The sequence below is a fragment of the Vombatus ursinus genome, unplaced genomic scaffold, assembly GCF_900497805.2.
Source record: "Vombatus ursinus unplaced genomic scaffold, bare-nosed wombat genome assembly UNPS02014801.1, whole genome shotgun sequence".
Classification (NCBI taxonomy): Eukaryota; Metazoa; Chordata; class Mammalia; order Diprotodontia; family Vombatidae; genus Vombatus; species Vombatus ursinus.
The window spans coordinates 6,680,064-6,692,116 of NW_020954579.1; positions in this window are offsets into that span (position 1 = coordinate 6,680,064).

The window sequence follows — 12,053 nt, forward strand, 5'->3', positions numbered from 1 at the left end:
GGAAAGGCAAAACTAATCAATACCTAGAAACAATCTAACCTTAAATATAATGTCAATCAGTCAATAAGCTTTTGCGCTAGGCACTGTGATAAGTGCTAGAGGCTGTCAAAAAGTTGAAGAGGGAAGAGGTTCTGGAAGTCTCTAGAGTCATTTCTTTATTCTGATCTCAGAAAAATCTGTTTTAAGGAACCAATATTTGAGGGCAAAAGTGAAACATTTAAAAAACCACAATAAGATATGTTTAATATGATTGTACTGTAGCCTATATCAGATTGAATGCTGTCTTGGGAAGAGGGGAAGGGAAAGAGGGTAAAATTTAGAACTCAAAATCTTATAAAAGTGAATGTTGAAAACTAAAAACTAATTAATTTTTTTAAAACCACAATAAAAACAGATATTAATGGAATTTTGGCTACACTGCCTGTAACTGCCTGCATTCTATACTGCCCTCTATCCTCTCCTTAGGGAATTCTTATTGACTCTCAGCTTTTGGATATAGACATGGGTCCCATCCAGTGAAGGACAGAACTGAGAGAAGGGTTCCATAAATGAGACTCAGAGCCTGGGAAGAAAGGAGATGACCTGACAATTGATTTGGATACCCAGGTTCCCAACCCAGCTAAAGAGCTTCTCTCTTCTGGGCCCATTCTGGGTCGTGGGCAGAGAGACCTGTCTGAGATTTGTCTCATTAACTCTTTCCTCTCTGAGATGTTAAGTTTGCCAGAGTCTTCTGCTGGAGGCTGTAGGATGGAAAGAGCTGTGAACTTGGAGTTACAGGGGACCTGAGTTCAAATCTTAACCATGGTACTTCCAACCCATGTGATATTGGGCAAGATCCTTAATATCTCTGGGCCTCAGTTTCCTCATCTGTAAAGTGTGGGGGTTGAAACATAGGACTTTTAAGATACCTTCCAGCTTCAGATCTATAACCTTAGGGGCTGACTACCTCTATTCTGACCCAGAGAGGGCCCCTCTATAGTCAGCCTATGCCAACTGCCTGTACCTAGTCTTCTTTTCCTGGCTAAAGGCCTTCTAGCTGTTTATATCTAGTGGGGAGAGCACAGAAAATAGGCTCAGAGTCCCCCCTCCTGGTCTATGGTTCAGTAAATCAACCACTGTCCCATCACAACCCACAAGCCCAGTCCTTTATTCCTCAAAGAATGAGATAAGATTGGGGCGGGGGGTAGAAGAGGGAGGAGATAGAACTCTCAAATTCTGGACTCATCAGTTAACACGTCTGAGAGATTGCTGTTATTGTTCAGTAATTTTCAGTTATATTCAGCTCTCCGTGACCCCATTTGGGGTTTTCTTGGCAAAAATACTGGAGTGGTTTGCCATTTCCTTCTCCAGCTCATTTTACAGATGAGGAAACTGAAGACAAAGGGTTAAGTGACTTGTCCAGGGTCACACAGCTGGTAAATGTCTGAGGCCAGATTTGAACTCAGGAAGATGAGTCTTCCTGGGGAGATAGGCCCCTGTTATTTTTTATAGGTTTACCCAGCCCAGTTATCTGATTGTTTTCTTTAATATATGAGATAAGTAGAGAATTATAAAATGAAATCCTTGCCTTAATAGACTTAAAAATTCATTGATGGTTAGAGCTGAAAGTCTGGACCAAAAGAGGAAGGAAACAGTCTGATAGAGCCATTACCAGGGCACTGTAATGGGTGCCCTAAGATGCTCAAATTCAATCTTTCAGAAGCACAGAAACAACTGAGCTTAAAATCTAGAGTTTGGGGGTTGGGTTTTAGGGGTTTTTTGAGGTTTGGTTTTTGCTGATGTATTTCTTTGAAGTCAGAAACTCCTGTTTGCTCTACCCAAAGCAGATTAGTAACTGCTCAGACATTTTTGGTCCACTAAGACCTGGGGTACTAAGGGTTTAAATGATTTGGTCACAGGGCCAATAGTAATGTGTCAGGAGAGTTCTGCCTTATTCAAAGACTATCCAACTCACCTCTCTCAGAACCTAAATAGCACTAATAATAAAAGCATGACACTTTAAAGTTTGCAAAGCACTCATATACATATATATACACATATATATATTTACTCATTTAATCCTTACAACAGCTCTGGAAGGCAAATGCTATTATTATCTCCATTTTAGAGAAGAGGAAACTGAGCCTAAAGGAAGTTAAGTGACTTGCCCATGGTCACACCACCAGAATATGTCTGAGGCAGGATTTGAACTCTGGTCTAACCAAGAATAATTAGTTAAAATAGGAAGCTACTGTATAAAATGACTAATATGAAAATGTTTTACATAATTGCACATGTATAACCTATATCTGATTGCTTACTGGCTCAGGGAGGGATAGAATTTGGAACTCAGAACTTTAAATAAAAATGTTTAAAAATTGGAAAAAAAAAATAGGAGGCTATTAGATAGCACTAACTTCCTCCTCCTGGCAGCTATTTCCTGCCTCCCTCCCTCAAAAAAAAAAAAAAACCCTTCCAATCAATCTTGTTATATTTTGGGGGTCTCTGCTCATGAAAGTCAATGTCCCAGGGCCTCTGTCACCTCTCACTCAAACCTAACTGAATTCATCTTTAAAAGCTGATTTCAGGGTACTTATATTATGCTGCTTGCCTGGATCATCTTTATGAATGTTTGCCCAGGGCACAAAAAAATGCTAGTTATAACTTTGCACACAGAGAAGTAAGTTATATAATAAGTTAGCTGCAGAATCACACTTAAGCTCCTTTCTCCTGACTCAGCTCATCTCTCCTGGAGCAATCTAATTGTTAAGATCTGTAGGAATTGTTTCATCCTTTTTTCTTGTACCCCAGAACTATGTCTGGTACATAATAGGAACTTGATAAATACTTGTTGATTGTTGTGTAATTGATAAAACATTTACATATGAAATAATTGAAACTATGGTATATTTGAGATAGTATGATTCAATATAATTCAATAAGCATTTTTAAGCATCAGCTATGTGCTTAGGTACTCTGCGTTAGGCCTTGGAAATATATATACCAAAAATAAAACCATGCCTTCTCTTAAAGTGTTTGTATTTTACTAAGGTAAGTAACACATAAAGAGATATGAAAATACAAGGTGTATGCAAAGTAATTGTTCTTTTGGTTGGGGGAGGGAGGCAGTGTTTGGATCAAGAAAGAGTAGGTAACACCTATGCTAAGCTTTGAAGGGAGCCAGGGATTCCAAGAAACCAGGCTGAGGAAAGAGAGCAGGCCAGGCATGTGAAAAGCAGCAGTTAGGTGGTGAAGTGGATAGAGCGCTGGGTCTGGAGTCAGGAAGACCTGAGTTCAAATCCAGCTTCAAACATTTAATAACTGTGTGACCTTGGGCAAGTCACTTAACCTCTGTTTGCCTTAATCAACTGGAGAAGGAAATGGCAAAGCACTCCTGTGTATTTGCCAAGACAATCTCATGGGACAGTAGGATCTGCTGAATTGGACACAATTGAATGACTAAAGAATAACACTCCATTCTAATTAAAAACTTCATCTAAAGTAAAGGAAATAGAGAGAGTTAGGAAATCTGCAAGGGCATAATTTCATTCAACAAAAGTTTATTAGAAGGGGCAGCTAGGTGGTGCAGTGGATAAAGTTTCGGCCTTGGAGTCAGGAGGACCCAAGTTCAAATCCAAACACCTGACACTTACTGGCTGTGTTACCTTGGGCAAGTCACTTAATCCTGATTGCCTCAACCCCCCCCCAAAAAAAAGTTTATTAGACACCTACTGTGTATAAGGCACTAGGTACTGTGGTTATTTTAGAGGTAGAATTGGCAGGAGCTGACAACTGATTGGCTGAGAGATGGGGAGATGGTTTCAGAAGAAATGCCAAAGATGACTACTGAGTTTTAGAACCTGGGTGGCTGGGAGGAATGATGGTGATCCTGACAGAGATGAGATTGTTGAGCAGAGTTCAGTGGGGAGGGAGGAGAAGCTACCCCTTCCCTCCTGAGAGCTAGGGCCATGATGGAGACTAGAAGGCTCTTTTTCTCTGTTTCCACCACACTCTTGGCACAGGCATTATAGAGTGCTGACTGGAGTCAGGAAGACCTGAGTTCAAATCTATCCTCAGATACCTACTAGTTGTGTAAACCTAGGCAAGTCACTGGAAAATGGGGATAATAATAGCACCTACCTCCCAGGGTTATTGTGAGAATGAAATGAGATAATATCTGTAAAGCACTTATCAGAATGCTTGGCACATAGTAGGTGTTTAATAAATGCTTGAGGAAAACTTGAGTTTAAATCTGGTCTCAGATACTTAGCTCTGTGACAGTTGCTTAACCTCTGCCTGTTTTCACCACTGTAAAATGGGGATAATAATAGTACCTACTGCCCAGGGTTGTTGTGAAGATAAAAATGAGATCATATTTCTAAAGCACTTAACATAGTGTCTGGCACATAGCACGTACTACATAAATGCTTATTCCCTTATTCCCTCTTCTCAAAGTGCTATATAAACACTAGCTATTATTGTTTGTACTCTTTTTTTTGTGCACGAAGGGTGCTACAGAAGGCACTCAGTCCAGAAAGTGGGAGACATGGGACACCCGATCCGGTTAGAAAGGAGCTTACAAGTTCCAATGATGTCCAGCAGGGGCCATCAACCAGAAAGAGCAGAAGGAAAAAGATAAGAGTCCAAACCTAAAGTCCCTTTTCAATCTGCTACCAAATCCCCCATCACCCAACTGCCAAGAATAAGGATTCTGTAGCCAATCTCTGGAGGGAGATCCTAGAGCAGAACTTACCCGGAGAAAGGCAAGGAATTCATAATAGAAGTCTAGAGATGGAAGTCAGTCAACAAACATTAATTAAGCTCTTATTATGTTCCAGGTACTGTGCCAAGTACTCGGGGTACAAAGAAAAGCAAAATCATGCTACCTGTCCTCCTCATGTTCACCTTCTAACAAGAAAAAGGAACTTACGGGTTCTCTACTCCTATCGTCTCATTTTACAGATAAGGAAACTGAGTCCCAGAAAGAAGAAGGAACTTGCCCAGGGTCACACAGATAGGAAGTAACAGAGCCTACATTTAAACCCAGGACCCCTGACTCCAAATTCACCACACTATTCCACTTACATACCACACATTCTTCTCAAATTACTCTCCCCACCTTCTCCAACCTGATGAACCAGGTACCCTAGCCTCAGCCTTAAAACCAAAACTGACCCCAAGACTATTATTCTAAATACTGCTCTCTTACTTGATGGTATGTAGTAGGGACAGGGTTAGGAGCTGGTGGTTACAAATAAGGATATGGACTCTGCTTAAAATTGTGAGAATGGGCTTTGTCTCTGCTTTTAGGAAGGGAATACCTTCTCCCCAGCCCAGCACTGACCTTGTCTTCTTCCAACTCCTATTCTCAGCCTTCCAGGAAGGAAAACCACCCACTCACTCCCATCCCTTCTGTCCTCTCCCCACCCAATTTCTATGGTTTATTCTTGACTCAATTAGACAGGGCAGTACTCAATGGCCCTATGGGAACTTGTGGGGAAGGAGAAGTTTCTGGATTGCTATAGGAATCTGATCCAAAGAAGTTTGCAATAGATGGAGCATTGAGGCAGAGAGTGTTTAGTGTGGGTGGGCAGTGGGCTAGGCTGGGGACTGAATTAGCCCAGTGGACCTCTAATAATCTGAGGAAGGCAGGTGGGATATAACGGTAACCATGTTGGATTTAGGGTCAAAAGACCTGCATTTGAGACCTAGTTTTAATCACGTGACCTTGAGCAAATAATTTCTTATCTCTGAATGTGAGTTTCCTCATCTGTATGTAACGGAGGTTGAATTAGCTTATGGGGGCATCTCAGGGAGTGTGTATCATTGTTTTTCCTGGAATTTTATGTTGTTGTTTAGTTGTTTCCAACTCTCTGTGACCCAATTTGGGGTTTGCTTGGCAAAGATACTGGAGTGGTTTGCCATTTCCTTCTCCAGCTCAGTTTACAGATGAGGAAACTGAAGAAAATAGGATTAAGTGACTTGCCCAGGGTCACACAGCTAGTAAGTGTCATGTGTCTTAGACCAGATTTGAACTCAGGTCCTCCTGACTCTAAGGCTGGAGCTCTATCCATTGTGCCACCTAGCTGTCCCCCTTTTTTTTTCATTAAGTACTTTCTAAGTGCCAGGTATGGTGTTAAGATACAAGCAAAAAGGAAGACAGTCCCTGCCCTCAAGGAGGAGATTATTGTTTGTTTGTCCTTCATTTTTGAAAAGGACCATGACATCGGGGAGGTGATGACGTGACATGCAAGTGAATTGGATGTAAGTGAGGAAGGGCTGTGCAAAGTCACCAGCCTCAGAAGATAACACATAAAAGGAAGCTGAAAAATAGGGAGTTAAGGGAAGGGAAGGTGAAGGTCTATGGCTGAAGTAGAGAAAGTCCAGATAATGAGGGGTGGAGACTGAAGAAAGAAGACATGGCTCTCTTGGAAACTTTTCTTTAAATGGAGGCTCTGTGATGGTTCAGTCAGAGGAAGGGATTTCAGGGATGGTGTATGTGCCCAGTGTGAGAAGCCAAGGGGTGGAGCAAACTGTATGGGTGAGGAGGCTGGGCACTCCCTTAATTGAAAAGAAAGCTAGCTCCTGCATTGTGCACTCTCTCCCTTCAATCTCCCCCATCCCCTCACCCCAACCCTACCCTCTCCACCACCACCACCCCACCAAGGCATTAAGTAACTGAGACTTCCAGGAAGGGTGGGGGATGGACTGGCCCTTCCTCAACCCAGCAACATAGTGATCATTCTCACAAGACAGCTAAAGAAAGGGGGACTCCTTTAGGTAACCTTATGCCTGAGACTGTGGCTGCCTTTTGTGTATGTGTATTTCCTTTCTTAAATAGGTGACTAAGCAAGGTAGGTAGATCTAGGCTCATAAGTATCTTGTGAGTTTGAGAGGTCTGGAGGTACTGGGTCCATTGAGTAAAGCTGACTGGAAGAAAAGGGAGTTTCTTCATGAGAGAAGATGACCACCAAGAAGAGGAAACAAACCAAGTGGAAATTGAGGGAGACAGTGCAAAACTGAGGTGAAATGTAAAATGCCTACTCAACCATCCTACAATCAACCTCCCAGCAGGCTAGTTATAAATTAAGGAATCCTGTTTACAACATTCTGTCAATCTATACTATCAGATTTTTATGTTTAGCATTTTTGTGTGTGTAGGAATAAATTACCTGTCCCATACCTCATTCATATTATACACTGAATAATTTTACTCTCCTCACACATTCAGTGGAGAGACCTCAACATGGGCCAAAAATTAGGCTTTAAATAATTTGACCAGACAGGAGATATAGCTAGTCAGAGAGCATGAGAGAAAGGAGCCTGGTCTCTCTCATATTAGAGATGAGTATCTCCAAGGATTAAACTTGATCTGGACTATATGCATGGGTCCAGAAAGGAGGGGTCCCATAAGGAGAAGAAATTGTGTGCAGTGTCCCAGACCCTTGAACCCAGAACCAGTTCCTCAGTGTTAGCTGTAAAATATATTTTATCATGCTTACATCACCTATGTCACAGGGTTGGTATGGGGAATCATATGAAACCACATGTATGGAATAAATTATTTTCTAGGTCTATGAATAATAATAGTATTTATGTAGCATGAACTATGTCCCTGGCATTGTTAAACATCTTACAGATATTTCATTTTTTCTTCTCAACAACCCTTTGAGGTAGATGCTGTTATTAACCCCATTTTACAGATGAGGAAACTGAGGCAAATAGAAGTTTGGATTTTTTTCAGTGCCTTGTCCAGGGTCACACAACTAGGAAGTATCTGAGGCCAGATTTGAACTTATTTATGTCTTCTTGACTCCAGGCCCTCACTCTATCCACTGTACCACCTAGTTACTGGTGGATAGGGAAGCAGTTATGACCTAATAAGGAACAGAGTAACAAAGAGAAAAAAAGGACAGTTTTGATTACATCAAATTAAAAAGTTTCTTCACAAACAAAACAAATTGAGCTAAAATTAGAAGGGAAGCAGGTAATTGAGGGAAAAAATCTTTGCAGCAAGTCTCTCTAAGATTTTCATTTCCAAGATATTTAAGGAACTAGTGCAAATTTTATGAGAACCATTATTTAATTAATAAACGGTCAAGTGATATGTATGAACAGACAGGTTTCTAAGGAAGAAATCAAAGTGATCAATGGCCATATTTTAAAAAGGTCCCAAATCACTAATAATTAGAGAAATGCAAATTGAAGCAATTCTGAAATCCCACTCCATACCCATCAGACAGGCAAAGGTGACAAAAAAGGAAAATGACAAAGATTGGGAAGGCTTTATTGTTAGTGGAGCTGTGAATTGGTCCAGTCATTCTGGAAAAGTAATTTGGATCTATGCCTGAAAAGTTACCATGCTGTTCATACATAACAATGCCACTACAATGACTACATCCCAGAAAAGATCAAGGAAAACTGAAAAGGAGTCCATATGTGCAAAACTACTTATAGCAGCTCTTTTTGTGGTGGCAGAGAATTAGAAACTAAGGGGATGCCCATGAATGAAAGAATGGCAGGACAAATTACAGTATGTCAATATAATAGAATACTATTGTGCCATAAGAAATGATCAAAAGGATGATTTTCAAAGAAATCAGGAAGACCTTGTATGAACTGATGCTGAGTGAAGTGAGCAGAACCAGAAGAACAATTTATATCACCAACAACATTATAAAGACAAACAATTTTGAAAGATTTAAGGACTCTCAGCAACTCAGTGACCAACTAGGATTCCAGAGGATGCAAGGTGAAATAGATGAACTATGCTACCCACCTCCTGACAGAGATAACACCTAATAATAATAACTAGCATTTACACGTCAGGTTAAGGTTTTCAAAGAGCTTGACAAATATGATCTCATTTTATCCTTGCAACAATCCTAGGAGACAGGAACTATTAGTATCCCCATTTTACAGATAAGGAAAATAAGGCAGACAGAAGTTAAATTAGAAGCAGCTAACTAAGGTCTATATCCCAAAGACATCTAAAAAAGGGGAGGGGAAGACCTATTTGTACAAAAATATTTATAGCAGCTCCTTTTATGGTGGCTAAGTGGAAATCAAAGGGATACCCATCAATTGGGGAATGGCTAAACAAGCTGTGGTGTATGATTGTGATGGAATATTATTGTACTATAAGAAATGCCAAGCAGGATGATTTCAGAAAAACATGGAAAGACTTGCATGAACTGATGCATGGTGAAGTGAACAGAGCCAGGAGAATGTTGTAGACTGTATCAGCCATATTGTTTGATGAAGAACTGTGAATGACTTAGCTATTCTCAACAATACAATGATCTAAGACAATCTCAAAGGACTAATGATGAAGCATATGATTCACCTCCAGAGAAAGAGTTGATATTGTTTGAATACAGACTGAAACATGCTATTTTTCACTTTCTTTCATTTTTAAAATTTCATTTGGGTCTTCTTGTACAACCTAATTAATATGGAAATGTTATATGTAATTGCACATCTATAACCTATTTCTGATTGCTTACCATCTCAGGGAGAGGGGATAGAATTTGGAACTGAAAACATGAAATAAAATTTTTAAAAAAAGCAACTACCTAGGTGGTACAGTGGATAGAGCATTGGACCCAGAATCAGGAATACTGGAGTTCAAATCTGGCCTCTGATACTAGTTGTTTGCCCCTGGGCAAGTCACTTAACCTCTGTCTGCCTCAGTTTCCCCAATAATAAAATGGAGATAATAATAACATATTTTTTAGGGTTATTGTGAGGAACAAGGGAGATATTTGTAAATCATTTAGCATAGTGCCTGGCTATTAAGTAGGAGCTTAATAAATGCTCATTTCCTTCCTTTCTTAAGTGACTTGCCAAGGGTCACATAGCTAGTAGGTGTCTGAGGCAGGATTTGAACTCATATCTTCCTAATTCTTGGTCCAGCACCACCTAGCTACCAGAGAGGTGATAGACTCAGAGTACAGAATGAGATTTTTTTTTGCATATGATCAACGCTGGAATTTGTTTTACTTGACTAGACATTTGTTACAAGGATTTTGTTTAAGTTGAGGTATATGAATATAATGGAATACTATTGTGTTATAAGAAATATGTGCTATAAGAGCAGGCAGATTTCAGAAAAACCTGGAAACACTAATATGAACTGATGTTGAGTGAAGTTAGCAGAACCAGTAGAACATTGTGCACACTAACAGCAACATTTTATGATGGCCAAATTTGATAGACCTAGCACTTCTCAGCAATACAAGGATCTAAGACAATTCCAAAAGACTCATGATGGAAAATGCTATCCACATCCAGAGAAAGATCTATGGATTCTGAATGCAGATTGAAGCATAGTATTTTTTCTTTGTTTGTTTCTTTATTTCTTGGTTTTCCCTTTTGTTCTGATTCTTCTTTCACAACATGACTACTGTGGAAATATGTTTAATATGATTTCATGCCACCTTGGGGAGGGTGGAGTTGAGGGAGGGAGAAAAAAATTTTGAATTCAAAATCTTATAAAAGTGAATGTCGAAAAACTATTTTTACCTGTAATTTTCAAAAATAAAATACTAATAAGTGGTGGGGGAAACCCAAGGATTTTGTTTATCTTTTTCTTTTTCTCAATGTGGGGAGGGGGAAGATGGGACAAAGAGAAAATAGATTTTTATCCATTAAAAAAAAGAAATGAAAATTAAAAAGAAATTACACATATGTGAAAGTATAAACTGTCAAGTCTTATGTAAATGCCAGCTGCCATTGCTTTCATTGACCTCCAGCTACTCCCATGATATCATCTAACTCTTTCTCTGGGCACTTCTGTCATACACCCCCACTCTCTGCCTTGATAGGGGGTGCCTTCCAGAGCCCCTGGGAGTCTGGACATGTTCAGCATGTACTGTTCCTGCCCCCAGCATGTCTCCTTCTCGGTCTCTTGCCCAGCACAATTGATGCCACCCTGTTCCCTGCCCATGCTCTGTGTGTGTGGGCATAAGGTTAAAGAAATGGGCCGGGAGCCAAGCAGAGCAGGAAAAAGAATGTCAGTGTGGAGATGGTGGAGCGAAGGGAGCATGACCAGGAAGTTGGCATGGCTACCAGAGTCCCTTGGCACGGAAGTATGCTCACTGTTCTGAAGTGTGTTAAAGAGCTGGAGAGACCGTGTGTTGTTTCCCCGCCCCCTCCCACTACCACCACAAAGGATCCAGCCTCCAAAGAGGCTTGTGCTATGCCAAGTGGTACTTGGGAGAGAGTCTGGAACCCCAGCCTAGACCAGGGTGGGAGAGCAAGAGACAAGATCCCAGGCAGCAGGGAACTCAAGGTAATTGTAATAATAAATAATAATAGCTGGCATTTATAGCAGGTTCTGTACACAGTGTATCATTTGATTCTCATAACAACCCTGCAAGACAGGTTTTACAGGTCTTATTATTCCCATTTTATAGATGAAGAAACTGAGACCTGGAGACGCTATGACTTGCCTGTGGTCACACAGCTAATAAATGTCAGAGGAGAGAAACTAGGTTTTTCCTCATACTAAATCCATCGTTCTTCCCATCGTACCGTTCTGCCTCCATTACAATTAACAAGTAGAGGTGGGTGGTGGGCGAACAGGACCAGCCTGGAGACAGAGCAGAATGAAGCCCACTTCTAGGGACTGGATCAGGCTACTTGGGTTGTTGTTTGGGGTGCTGACACCCTAATAAGTGGCATGTGCTGGGAAGGAAGGAGGATCTGGCCCGCTGGACCCTCTAGCTGGGGCCCTCTCCCATTTTCTGCCCTGGCTTTCTGTTCACTGGACAAATCCTTCACACTCAAGGATATGATGGGGGCCCTTCATGATCAAGAAACAGAATATGAAAACTTCAGGATGTGATAAGGTTGTTGTGAGTAAAGAAAAGGGCTTGATAAATTTATAGAAATGGATTGCTGCTTCCCTTCAAAAATAGGCTGACAAAGTGAGCAGAGGGCTCAATGTGGTATCAGGAAGACTTGGATTGGATGCCTTCCTCAGACCTTTATTAGCTGTGTGACCCTGGAGTAGAGACTTAGTCTCTCAGAGCCTCAGTATCTACATCTGTAAAAGGGGGACAATTATAATA